Source organism: Pygoscelis adeliae, unplaced genomic scaffold (genome assembly GCF_000699105.1).
Source record: "Pygoscelis adeliae isolate BGI_AS28 unplaced genomic scaffold, ASM69910v1 Scaffold117, whole genome shotgun sequence".
Lineage (NCBI taxonomy): Eukaryota > Metazoa > Chordata > Aves > Sphenisciformes > Spheniscidae > Pygoscelis > Pygoscelis adeliae.
In genome coordinates, this window is record NW_008825270.1 from 1,249,390 (window position 1) to 1,263,413 (window position 14,024).

The window sequence follows — 14,024 nt, forward strand, 5'->3', positions numbered from 1 at the left end:
TCCTTCTCCAGGCTCTGGGCATCTATTGCTGGCCCTGGCATCAAACTGGTAGGATTGGGATGGGTTGAGGTTCCCCTCCCCCGGCATCTCTAGTTTAAAGCCCTCTTCACCAGCTTGGCAAGCCTATGACCGAAGATGCTCTTCCTGTCCTCTGACAGATGGACCCCGTCAGCCCCCAGTAGACCAGGTTCTCAAAGCAAGTCCCATGGTCTGAGCAGTCGAACCCCTGGCTGTGGCACCAGTCCTGTAACCATTTGTTGACTCACCAGATTTGACTGGCCCTTTCAAACCCCTTCCCTTTGACCAGCAGGATTGATGAAAAAACTACCTGTGCTCCTGAGTCCCTTACCACCACTCCCAGGGCTCTGTAGTCCTTCTTGATAGTCCTCAGGCTGCTCCTGGCTGTGTTACTGGTGCCCACATGAAACAGCAGCAGCGGATAATAGTCAGTGGACTGTATGAGGCTTGGTAGTCTCTTGGTGACTTCGCTGATGTGAGCCCCTGGTAAGCAGCGCACCTCTCTAGAGAGTGCGTCCGGTTGGCAAATGGGTGCCTCCGTACCTCTCAGAAGAGGTATGTACCTCTCAGAAGAGGTTTCATTTGCAGCTTTTTTAATTTTCTCTGAGGCGGCGAATTTTCTAGCAACTCCAAGTTGCTTTTATCTTATCTTTCAAGTATTTAAAGGAAAACCTATATCACCTTGCATGTGATCTTCTATAGTCTTGTATGTCATATGGCTATTTCTTCCCTTAACTTAATCTTTCCTTCAGAAATTCTTCTTCTGACACACTAATTACTAGATACACCTAAACCAAAACATCTCTCTAACTGCATCCATGCATGGCACAGGTACACCACTTTTCTTACAGCTCCGGTCCTTGATGCTGTGGTTTCATATCTAATTTCTTTTATTTCTTCCACTTTTAAAAGGCGTAAATGTCAGAAATCAATAACAATGTGAAACAGAGTGGGTGGACAGAGGAGGAGGGCATCATTGTGCTAATCTAAGACACAAAAAGCCCCTTTGTACAGCATTCTTATTTCCTGAATTATCATACTGAGAACTAAAAATGAAAGAAAAATGTTCTATTCTTACAATTATTGATTGTAGATTCACTGTGATTTACTTCAGGGCAAAACAATTTTTTGACTAACAGTTTATTCATTGAAGGAATTGGAAGTGAGTAGCGGTTAAAATTACTTCTGGATAGTCGTCAAATTCAGGCAAAATTTTTAGATTACTAAATGGAGATTTTTGACCCATTTTTATTTTTGTTCTGAAAAGGTCTCAAGATCAAATGGATCTAAATGTAATGTAACAAGAATAAAAAGTATACTCCTGCTAGTCTAAAAGCCAATATATATAATTTAACCTGAAATTTGTGAGGGAGAGATGATTAGAAAAAGATAAATGAATTTCATTAAGAGTTATTTTGAGAACATATCAGCCTTGGATCAGAAATAACAGTTTATTTGCGCATTTTCACCTTGGTCACATAGCACCACTCTTGGGCTATAAGTAATAGCCCTCTACTTTTGATGGACTTCAGGGATAGTAAAGCATCCCAGATTCTCTGGCTTAGTCAATGACCAGTCTCAGATTATTTATTTTGTAAAAAGGACCCTTTGCTGTGCTTCTTTGGTGGTGACTAATAGAAATAATACCAGCTCCACAAAGGACCTTTACCTCAAACAAATGTTGGCCTAACACATGAAACATATGTCTGTATTGAATATGGATAACTGCAAATACATATGAATGTGAAAGTGTCATAATGAAACTCAAGGACATTCCAGCTGCACACTAGTAGCCTTCTATTTATGTATTTTTCGTCCCAGCTGAATTTCCAAGCTAACAATTTCCATGCTTTTTGACTATCAGTTGACACTGAATAGAAGTCTATTTTGAGCTCTCTATATACATTGGTCCAAATTCTGAGTGTTTACCATAAGATTGGAAATTAACAGTATATATGAACAATGCAATTGTATTTCTTTTAGTTCACCTTTTACATTTATTGGCACCTCTATGTGAGTATGTACTATCCATCCATTATTTCCATTAAATCTGTTTCAGGATTTTCAATATTCTCTCCAGCAGATCAAATTATAGCTTCTTGTGTGCCTATTTGGTGGTTGTCTTCCTCAGATCATCATTTACTCTTTTTAATTATACCACTCCAGAACTATCATAGACTATTGGGCAAATTGGTGAAATTCAACCATACGATTATGTTTTTTACTTTCTGTTCTAGCCAATTTTGAAATTTAAGGGTAGGAATTCGCTTTTACTATTCATGAGTATTACAGAGCATAATTCATCTATTGAAAATTTTGAGATTTAAAAATGTGTTGTCCAAAAATAAGCTAATTTTTTATACTTCTTCCATGGTCAGTGGAGAGATATCTGATGATCTTAATACAGCTGGGATGAGCTATCTTCTGGAACTACCTATTTCACATCATTAATCATAAAGGGAGCCAAAGCAAACAGCTAACAACTATATAACTAACTTTCAAATATCTAACATCATTTTATACTATGAAAGGTTTTTGGCTTTTTTTTTTCTTCTGAAAGTCTAAATATATTATGACCTTCATCAACTCTTTTGGAGATACATTTGATAACTTAGAGGATTGTAATTACATTTTTCACTGTTAGAGGTGCTGATTTTCCTATTAAATTTATAAGTGATATTAATTTCTTTAATTATTTTTCTAATATTTTTTTTTCTTTTCCTGAAGAAAAACAGTGTTTCAAAAATCCCCAAATCATTCTAGTGACTCTCTAGAAGAAACCTTATTGTACTCTGGTACAGTTGGTTATTTAAGTGTCTGTCTACCATAGTCATAGTGTATTCATTATCTCTCGTTAGTAGTGCAGAATTCACAAAGGCACAATGTGCAGTAATAAACTGCTGGTGACTCCCTCTTAAACTTTCAGATAGAATGAGATAATGAAGAATTGACTTAGCCAAACATTTGGGGTCACATGTGAAAATGAACTACTTTATGATGACTAGTCCCGCTGTGTTTTGAGAAGAATGATTAAAATAAAAATACTTCCAAAGCAATTAAAGCTTGAAGCTTAGTTTTATTTCAGTATTCACTAATTTTTCCCCAAATACAATAAGACAAAAACTTATTACATTCCAGTTTCTGACAAAACGAGGATGTTATTTCATGTTGAATGCTGTTTACCATTTAATTTCAACATCTTTACTGAAGCTCTGCTTGATGTACAATAGTGTGAGATGAGAAATCAAATTTTTTAAAAGGAAAAGTTTTCACTAGAAATTGAATGCGGTGAGGTTGGCAGCTCCTCAAATGATGCAGGAAAATACACTAAATAATCTCTTCTGAAGAGCTAAACAGCACTTGAAATGTAGCCAAGACCTTGCTACCTAAGGCCTACTGAATGCAAAGGATGTACTTAGTGTGGGAACTACTTAAAGAAGTAGCTGCAAACAAATGAAAGTATGGAACTGTTCTACTGTGTTAAAACCAAAGCCTATTTATGTTTCTTATACAGTATTGGAAACAAGTTTGAAGTACAATACCTTATTCTAGTTATTAACATTATTATTTCTGCCTGTGATCTTTTCTGTCTTAGTGAAAGAGAAAGTTTTCAGTAGCTATCATAAAGCCAGCAAGTTTTCTTGCAAGAGAATCTAAATGTACTTCCAGAACAAGGAGCCCTATCAGCTATTCCTGTTTGTTGCAAAGTGAACTTTTAGATAAATTATCTCTAGGCAGAGGACTTGAAGTCTAGAGGAAAATTTTGCAATGTTCTCACTTCTTAAGTTCTACTTCTAAAATATTGTCTGTAGGCTGCTAGTTTTGTGGCATGGACAAAAGTCCAGCAGCTGTAGAAAGTATTAAAGCATCCAGCTGCTTTTGTTCATACACTGGATGGAAAAAACAATCACGATAGAGAAAACAGAAGCAGCAGCATGTAAGTACTCCAAACAAAATGCTATAGCACAGTCAGCTGGGTTAGTCAAAATGATCTTTCTCATCTCACTTGCAAAAATAACTGACATAAATGGGTGAGGAGTCTTCACGCATTCTCTTTTCTTGACATCCCTCTGTGTGAACTAGCAGTAATAAAACTTTTCTGCACCAAAGGAATAAGATAAATCCATTTGTCTTTATCATGGTTTCAGAAAATATTGTCACAGGGACCATAGAAAAACTTGTAAGTAAAGGAAACTAATGACCTTATTTCTCAAAAGCCACTGAACAGCCATTGGATAGTAAAAACTTGTCAGTTCTGAATTAAGTGACATCTAAACCACTAAAACTCTCTGAAGAACCTCCCAGAACAAACAACATTCATCAAATTGTACTTTTTATAAGTGTGAAATCTACTGACTTAGAATGATGATCTGTTTCTGGGTGTTTTGACCTTCTACTTCTTGGTGGAGTTCCCTTTAAGTATAAATGACTGAAGGTGTAATGCAGCTATGTCTTATGTTTGCATTTCTGCAGTTCATATGTTTAGTTACACTTTCACACTTTCACTACCAAGAGCTTATGAATAAAACTATCACTGCATACAAATTCTCTCCTGAAGATGATTTGTAACCTTAGGCAAAGAAGAAATATATAGTTTTTTTTATATATATATATTTATATATATATTTGTTCATTTTGGGTGGGGGAGCTCTTGTTTGTCCTTTCAGATATCTATCTTTGATCTTCAAATTTATAATACTATGTTTTGGGAGGAGAGTAAAAAAAGTAATTTCCTCTTTCTTTAAAATGTTTTAGGCATGTTTCTTATTGCTTTTTTACTATTTTCCTTGGTCTTTTTAGACAGTCTTTTTAAAGTGCAAAACCCAATAAATCCAATGATTATACATGCACAACATCAGTTATTAATAATTGAAGTCCACATTTGTTTAACTTAGTCCTTTACATGTGAGGTGTTTACAATGGACACTACAAGTCAGCAGCTTCTAGAATCAGATTCATTCTATTCACCTTTTCTAGAATTGCAGCCTAATCTGTGCAAAGTCCAGTTCATTAGATTTGAGGCTATTTTTTTTCTTTAATATCCTCTTCTGCTAGAAATATAATCAGAACATAGCCTTTGAGATCTTTTAACCATTCAGTTCAGATCATTTGGGAGTATAGACTCAGTTTACCTGCTGTTTTGATAATAAATGCTGTTTTGATAATAAATGAAAATTCATCCTCCTAAGAATTTTGGCCTGTTTAGTTAACCCAAGTGCTGAATAACAAGTGCACTTGTTATGGACCTGCTATGGACTATGTTACTTGCTAATGGACTTGGGAGTCCATTGACATTGCTTAGCAGACATGCATAATAGTGTATTAATAGTGTATTAATAGATTATAATAGTGTATTAATAGATAATGCATAACAGTGTATTAATAGATTATAAAATAGGTGAGCTGAAGGACATTTAGAACTGGTCAACAGCAGCCTTTAAATGATTTTGCAAGTTTGGTCTTCACACCTGTTGAATATATACTTTTTTCTTAAAGTTTTAAAAAACGTATAGCTAAGTACCACAAATGTTTGTTCAACAAAAGTCATCAATTAGTCAAATCCTAAAAATTCCTAAAAGTGTAGATAAAAATATTTTAAATTTTTAATAAATTGGCAAACTTTAGGTACCGTGAAGCTCAATGAATTAGGCTTTTTGTTAAATTCTAGATTTTGGGCATCTCTGATAAGAGCTACGAATAGAAGTCTAGAGACCTTTTCCCTAATTATGAAATCATTAGAACTTCTTGAAATAATTTTGTGATAAAATACTACTGCTGCTGAACATGATCTTCCACATCTTTCAAATTTTTTTCTGAAGCTTCAGAGTGAATGTCTTAGTTTCATAAAAAAAAAAAAAAGCTTTCCATTCCACAGGCTATAAGAAACAGCTGTGATTAATATATATCTTCTGCAGCAGCTCCCTGAAGCTTCATATAGCATTCCAGGAAAAAAGAAAAAAATCTTAATGCCCGAGGTGATGTAAAAAACAAGGTCCTTTGAGGGGAGCAAATGAGCTCAGTATTAATTGAGGAAAGCTGTGTCTGACTGGAGTGGAACAAGCAACAACGGAGAGTGCAAAGGTGGGAGAAAGAATATTAAAGATTTTAGTATTGTTTTTATTCCCTTTCTGTCTGAGTTCCAATTCTGAGTTTGCACCTCTTTCTCTCTTATATATATGTGTATGTGGTGGGGGGTATGTGTGAGGGGCTTTTTTCCTCTTTTAAGATCAGTACATTTTTACTTTGTTGTAATTTATTTTTGGCCAGCTATAATATAAGCTTGATGCACCAACTGGTAAAGGCCAAGTGTGAACTTGCTTGCCAACATAGCTTATGTATTTCTGTCAATTTTTGCCTGCTGAAAACATTTCTGCAGCAGCCAGCAACAGAGAGAACAGAAGCCAAGAATCAGTGATCAGATCTTTCTTTCCAAATTGTATCATGTTGCACATTTAGAACCTAGAGAGGAGGCAGTTTATATATCTCCATTTATAAAAGACAATGAGATTTAATTGAATTATTTTACTTTTATTTCTGATTATTTGAAGATTTATAAAGAGAAGACAAATTTCATTGTTTTAAGCATGATGGCAAACAAATCACAATGTGAACATATTGAACTAATTCTTTTTCTTTGGCTCACAGCAAACTGCAGAGATTAGACCAAAAGTTTTGAAATGTCAGCTTTTCAAAGTTGGTAAATATTCTCATCTAATTAGCACAGAGTAGACTAAGGTGCATGCTACCTAAATGTAAAAATATAAGATGAAGTTCTGAATTTGAATGAAGCATTTTTTTAAAATATACAACCATGCAAAAAGCAGTATTTCTAAATCCACAAAAGCATTTGCACAGATTTCTGCGAGTCAAGAGTTCTGTATCTGGTGTCCTCAAGAATCCATTTTGTGTCATAATACAACACCCATTATAGATATGTTTTTTCTTAGGAAAACTGTCTTGTAAGTGTGAGATGAAGAATAAATATATGCCATTTAATACTGCTGACAAGAAAGTTGATAAATTGTCTCTCTAGTCTGGAAAGTGGTTTTTTTTTTTTAACTGTGGTGTTTGTTTTCTGGCTACAGCACCTATGTGACCTGCAATCAAATTTGCTCAGTTAACAGGAAAACCATTGTTTTGTTTTTTTATTTGATATGATATTGAAACTTGGATCCCAAAAAGACAAGCTAGATTTTCCAGTCTCACACACCTTGTTAATAAAAGTTCTACAGACTGTTTTTTCCATTTGTATACTTATAGCTGTTCAATGTCATTAATTTCAAACTCTGCCCTCTTCTGTCCCACAGAACCTGTAGATCTCAATGGTGATTCAAGAAATCAGTATTATCTTTATAACTGAAGTCTTCACTAATAATGACATAACTGCACAAATGATAACCTGGATTACTTTATTATGTTTTATCTGCTCAAAAGTGACTTATTTTTTAAAGAATTTAAAAATTAAAATGAAATTGTATATTATTCTTTTGACATAAACAGGTTGGAATCACAGAAAAAAACAAACCCTCCATGTTCCAGATCCACTCAATACTATAATGCCTCTAAAATTGTTCAAAGCTCATCTGTCACTTTTCTGTGTTGTATAATTTTCTTAAAATAATGGTGCATTTCGATCATCATATATTTTTAGTTGTGTTGTGCTTTACATCAGGTTTCACTGGTTGAGATGCAAGTAAACTTGCTTTGTGTGTTGACAGTAAGACAAGCATCTCTGGAATATACTTGCTCAGTGACAGCACAGCTTTCTGGTTTTTTCTTCCTCAATATGTAGATCAATTTGTAAAGTTATGAGACATAACATGCATATTGATACGTATCACTTTATAATGAAATAATTGATATAACATCATGTTTGACCCACTCCGTACAATGAGAAAAGAAAATCTTTGTAATGAAAACACATACATTATTACTTATACATAATACTGTAATCAGGGAGGGAGAAAATGAAAAGAAAAAACAAGTGCCAATACAATAATATTATGATATTTAACATTTTCTGGAAATTTGCTAACTATGGACTATGAGCAGTTTCAAAGACATTGCAGTGTAATCACTTGATTATTGGAATTTTTGGGAGATGAACCTCCCTAATTGCATGGTACAATGGGATTTCTGAAAATCTAGGAATTAGGTTTTCTGTTTAAATGTCATTAAACTTTATGTAGCCAAAAAATTGAGTTTTAATGGGGTAGCAGACATTCCTAATTTTGAAGACTGATGTCCTCAACTGCCTTGATTTTTTTTTTTTTTTTAATTATTTGATGTATATAAAAATTCTCATGCAATTCAGGTAGGTTTGTCAGAAGATAATACACATTATGGGCTTTCATTTTCTATTATGTGATCCTATTTCTGACTGAATATTATTTTATTTAAGCATTAACTAAATGTTTTCATGCCGTGTATCACTTGAAAGATATCTTCGGTACCAGGACTGAGTAATTGAGAAAATGTATATGAACAATGAAGAAAAGGTGGGTTGGGATTGAAGGAAAACAAAGGGTGTCAGCTGAGGAAACAAGGGGTCTTAGAGCGGAGTATACTTTTACTAGAATTTGGTAGAGCTGTTGAAAGAAATAAAGAGAAATAGAGAAGGATTTTTGGGGACCAGTAAAATAGAATACGTAGATTGAACGAGGATAGGGATGTGTTTAAAAAGTATATGCACTCTATCCCTGCCGAAACCAGGACAATAATGCATTTTCTAACTTTTAAAGCTTTCACTTTAAAGCTTTCATCTTTGTTTTCTAGTTCAATTAATTGGATATAATTTACATATACATACTACTGAAATCATTGTATGATCATTTGCAAATCCAAATTGCTTAAATACCTGGCTCGGGGCTGATAATTAGGAATTTACATGCCTGTCATATTTAATTATTTTGGTAGGATTTACTTCCAAAATTCTCATCTACTGATTTGCAAAACTGCTTAATATGAGATCATTTTGAGCAAAATTTAAGATTGGTTCTCTTCCCAACCCTCCAAAAATGAGTAGAATGAAGAGGCTATTTCCAAGTTAGTTTATCTTACAGAAAAAAAGGATGTAACTGGCACACTGGATTTATCTGTGATACCTAGGTTTGCAATTTATAGCTTTTGGGGAAGTCTCTATTTGTACTAGTCTTTCTTTTGGTCTTTCTATAAAGGTGGACTTAATAGCTCTCACTTCTTATTTGTTCCTGCTTCTTGTTGTTTTGGTCTTTTTGGTGGTTTGTTTTTGTTGTTTTGGTTTGGTTTGGTTTGGTTTGGGTTTTTTTAGAATACCTCAACTTCCCATATAACTAATATTTTTTTCTGTCTCTAATAATTTTTAAGAAAATTCATTGTTAAAATCATTAAAATTTATCCAGAAAAGTCATAATATAGTTAATTTTAGGAAGTAAATCCCTGAACATAATTGAAAATTATTGTGTTAGAAAATCTGTTTTGTACTTGTAGGTCTGACATAGAACTACTGCTTCCTTTGGATTAATTAATTTTATGAGACAAGTCACGTTCACAGAACAATTGTTTTCCCTGATTATAACTATGCTTCGTTATCTTTTAACTAAATCAACATTTTTCCAATCTTGCCTTTTTTCTGTCTGAATTAAATGCTAAAAGAACACAAACATTTCTGTAGTAGTGCAAATACTGGCTGAATGTGAGAATTCTCAGTTTGAACTGAATCCTCAGCCTTGTAACGCAGAGAGGAAATACTTTGGGGCAAGGAGGTAGGATCAGGTGGCTCCCACAAAGGAACTCAAATTTTTTATACTGTACCCTGTGCATGCAAACAATGGAAAGGCTGAGGTGGCCTGTTCAGCTTTGTATGGGAGCAGAGTGAGGCAGCACTGGCACAGGCTGAGAAAGGCCAGGCATCTCCTTTAACTGCTGCCCAGCAGCCGAGGTTGCTCTCCAAGCTCCAAGAGCTCTCCTTGAGTTCTCTTTCTGTGCAGCGATGAACCAATGTGGTTCAGGGTAACCTACTAGATCAAAATGGATTAAAAGCACTCATGGTCTCTTTGCTAGTTGGTTTTAATTACTGCCTTCCAGCTGATACATATTAACTGCATGAATGCTTCCAATTACCTTCACGAAAACATGAAGCAAGTTAGCTCAAACCCCCTTAAATCACTTCTGTTACCATTCACTGTGCAGAGTAGTGTATTCTAAGACAACTTAAATTCAAATAAAGCAGTTCCATACAAAAAAAATAAAAAGGTAGTAGGAGAAAATGACTGATACAATACTTTGATTTTGAAGCAAATTGTTATAGAAATTGCCTAGAAAGTATAAAATATGGGTTCATCTTTCTTTTTTATCTGAGATGGCTCAGACCAAAGCTTGTACTTCCCATAAGAGTGTCTCGATCCCAGCGAACTAAGTGACGTTAGATGAGGCTGTTTTCCATCCCTCCTGTTTAAACTGTGCTACTGGACAGTCAGGACTACAGGATTCTTGGGACTTAGAGTGCACTAGTGGAAGCAGAACTTTGTAGTGCATTTGAGACTCTCCTTTGAGAGTTCTTGTCCTGTTCCTAGTTTTACGTATTTTACCTAATAACTATTTAATGCAAACACAAAATTGAGACCCTATCATTCAGGGTAATCAACCGAGATTTTTATACCTCTCCATGATAAACTAAGCTACAGTGTAGTGCTTCCCGTGGGCCCAATTAATCTTGGCTTCCTTTTTTGCAAGTGAACAGCTCCAACAAGAGAGGTGCATATAGGTTGTTTGTAATGGTCCTCTCATGGGATGTAGGAGATGCAGGTTCAAATCTCTTAGGCAGGAAAGAAAATTAAACCTAAAAATCTGCTACATCCTACACACACTTGAACTGCCAAACAACTATAAAAAGGCCAAAACCATCACTAACTGTTTCCTTCTTAAAGCACTTATGTGGGAATTACCTGGATTCATGATCCTGCTCATGATTACATATGAGTGCAGGACTGAGATAATTAGCCAAGTCACAGCTACTGCCGTTAGAAGCAAGGCAGAGGCATAATTCTAGGCTCTTGGCAAACCTTAATAGTTAATTTAACATGGTTTTTCAGAATTTGTATTTTACTTTAAAAATTCCATACAGGCCTTATTCTTGGCTAATCAGTGTATTTTAAATCTACGGTTGATGAAATGATGAAATTAAGTTATAATTTAACTAACTACACTGATTTTAAATCAATGCATTTTTTCCCACTTTAATCTTCAGGAAGCTTAGATATCTATTTCTATGATAATGTTCCTTAACCTGTACGCTATAATGCATATGGATGTGGAGGTTCTAAGAAACTATGCAGTAAGGCTCCTATACTGTAAGGAAAAAAAGAAAAAAAAGAAAAAAGAAAAAAAAAGGTGATCTCCTCAGAAAATACTGCAAAGCTCAATGTTGAATATTTACATGTAAAACAAAATTTGGGAGCTTTTGCCCTTCCCAAAAGGTCTGTAAGTATAAATGATTTCTTAATACAATACATTTATTAAGATTTATTTGCTAATAGGGACAACTCTTCTGCAGCGTTACTAACTGGAGACCTACAGCTGAGATTAGATGGATGTGGGACAATAATCGGTAGTGCTCACTTGTTTAGGAGTTTACGACAACATGCATATCTAAATGACAGCTACAGGAGAGCTAAGACATGAGTTATGAACAGAAGCAGAGTACATGCAAATGCTTTAATTTTCATAAAGAACAGATTAATAAAAATGTTTTAACTGTCATCGCTCTAAAAACAAACAAAAACTATGCTAAACATTTAAAGACACCCATTTTTAGATGAATTCACTTTCCAAATAATAAATATTATTACTTTCTAATTTCTATTGCCAACTGCTTAGCAGCATGCTGTTTATTACTTATCATAAATAACAGTTTTACTAATAGCTTTTTAATGAGTAATAAATAATTGCTCCATTAATACGAAGTGCACTAATTTGTTCTACTCGTGGACTCATTCTTTTCCTGCTTGCTATGCATATATTTTAAAAAAATGTGGATGTTTGTATTATTTTAAAAAATGCAAACAATCCTGAGATAACTATCTAATAGATACTTGCTGACAGATTGATACTTTAAGGGCATGAAAATGATGCAGGTTCTTCTTCCATCTTTATGACTACTGATATCGTATGAAATTGCTTACTTTTTCTGCATTGAATTTAAATTTGATTTGCCACATTCGTTTGGATAGAAATAAAACAAATGGAGGTCGAAATATCTACTTATTAGGCCAATTCTCAGTGGATGCCTTGCTTGAATAAAAACTTATGATTCCATGATAATTATTAAATGTATGGAGAAAAATTGCAGATCAAAATCCATAAAATTCTAGGGTAATTACATAGTAGTTAAAATATTTGGGCTAAGAAATTAAAGCTATAACTATTTTTATCACTATGAAACCCATACAAAATTTGCTCAGTTTATTTTTTCTCACCCCCACCCCCCCACCCCCGTTTTCAGTCAGTTCTCATTCAGGTAGGGTCCATAAATTTTGCATTTTATGCAGAATTCCAGTAATTCTTCCTCCAGTACATGAGCACATTCAGAAAGATTTCATATCCTTTTAGTTCAGCTAAGATACTGGCTGAGTGAAAGCTGAGAATAAATGGAATAAATACTTCAGAATTTCAGTTTGTGAATGTGATTTTCTTCCTAAAGCAGAGGAGAATCTGGGTGCATATTTTATATGAGATTAAACTTGAAACTTCAGTGGTCTTAACTGGTACACAGCTCTTGATTAAGCTCTATAGATAAGACTTTTTCTTATGGGAATATATTTTAAGATATACTTAAGATGTAGGTATAGAATTCTCTTCAGTTTTAGGCTCTGAAAAATCATAACATGAGGCACATTTGTGCTGCAGTTGTATTAGTATCATCTTGTTAAATTGGTAGCTGTCCTCAGTAGTACATGATAACAACACACAAAATTTTGTGCTTATTCTTCTTGTTTTCTGATGAGATACTGTATCTCCTATGGGGTTTTATTCTCCAGTATTTTTATACCTATAGAATTCTTCTGGCTCTAGATAAATACGCCTTGTGACACCATGCGCCAAGTTCAAAATGTGTTTTATGCTTAACGATGAAAATTCTGTTTTTGTTTAGGGAACTTCTGTGGATTTTTTGTCCTCTGCTCATTTGTGGGTTTTTTTGGTTGTTGTTGTTGTTGTGTAAAGAATATACTATTTTCCTTCAATTGTTTCTAATAGAATGCCCTTGATCTCACTCCAAATTATACTGTAGGAATATAACCTGTTTCTTTTGCTGACTAAAACCTTCTGCTCTATATTAAGAAAAGTCTGTGTATATAAAAATAGTCTCTGAGATGCATAGCCATTTTGACAGATTTACTAAGTGAAGGCCCTGATTCTGCTGGCTGTTTTGCACATTGCTTTATCTAAATCAGTATAAACATGCTGATGCAAAAATTGGCCCAGAACTGGCTCAGCATCTTTAGAATTTCCTTGCAAATCTTTAATGTAATCATAGTTCTAGCATATTCAAACTTGCCTTAGATAAACAAATACAGAATGATATTCTGATAACTTGTCATCAAACTGACTTCTTAAACATTAGGGTCTGTTTAACATTCCATATACTAAGGGAATATAAGAGATTGATCTAAGCCAGGTTTCATCCAGAAGCTCATTGACCATCATGGTGAGAGTCCTGGCTTGTAATCCCTTCTGAGAAGCTTAGATGTGTTGTTGCACTAACATGGGCATGCAGCTTTTGGACAGGTACTCATAAGTTAGGAAAGGACTGCTGAGGGTTTTGTTATAGTCAATGGCCGCATTGGCCATAGAGACCATGAGGTGACAGAATTTAAGAAGCTAAGGGAAGTGAGAAGGAGAGTAACAGGATAAAGAACTTCAGGAAAGCAAACTTCAGCTTGTTCAGGGAAGTAGCGGGCAGGATCTGTGGAAGGCTGTTTTGAAGGGCAAAGGAGAGATGACTAATTTTCAAAGATAAACTCCTTTAT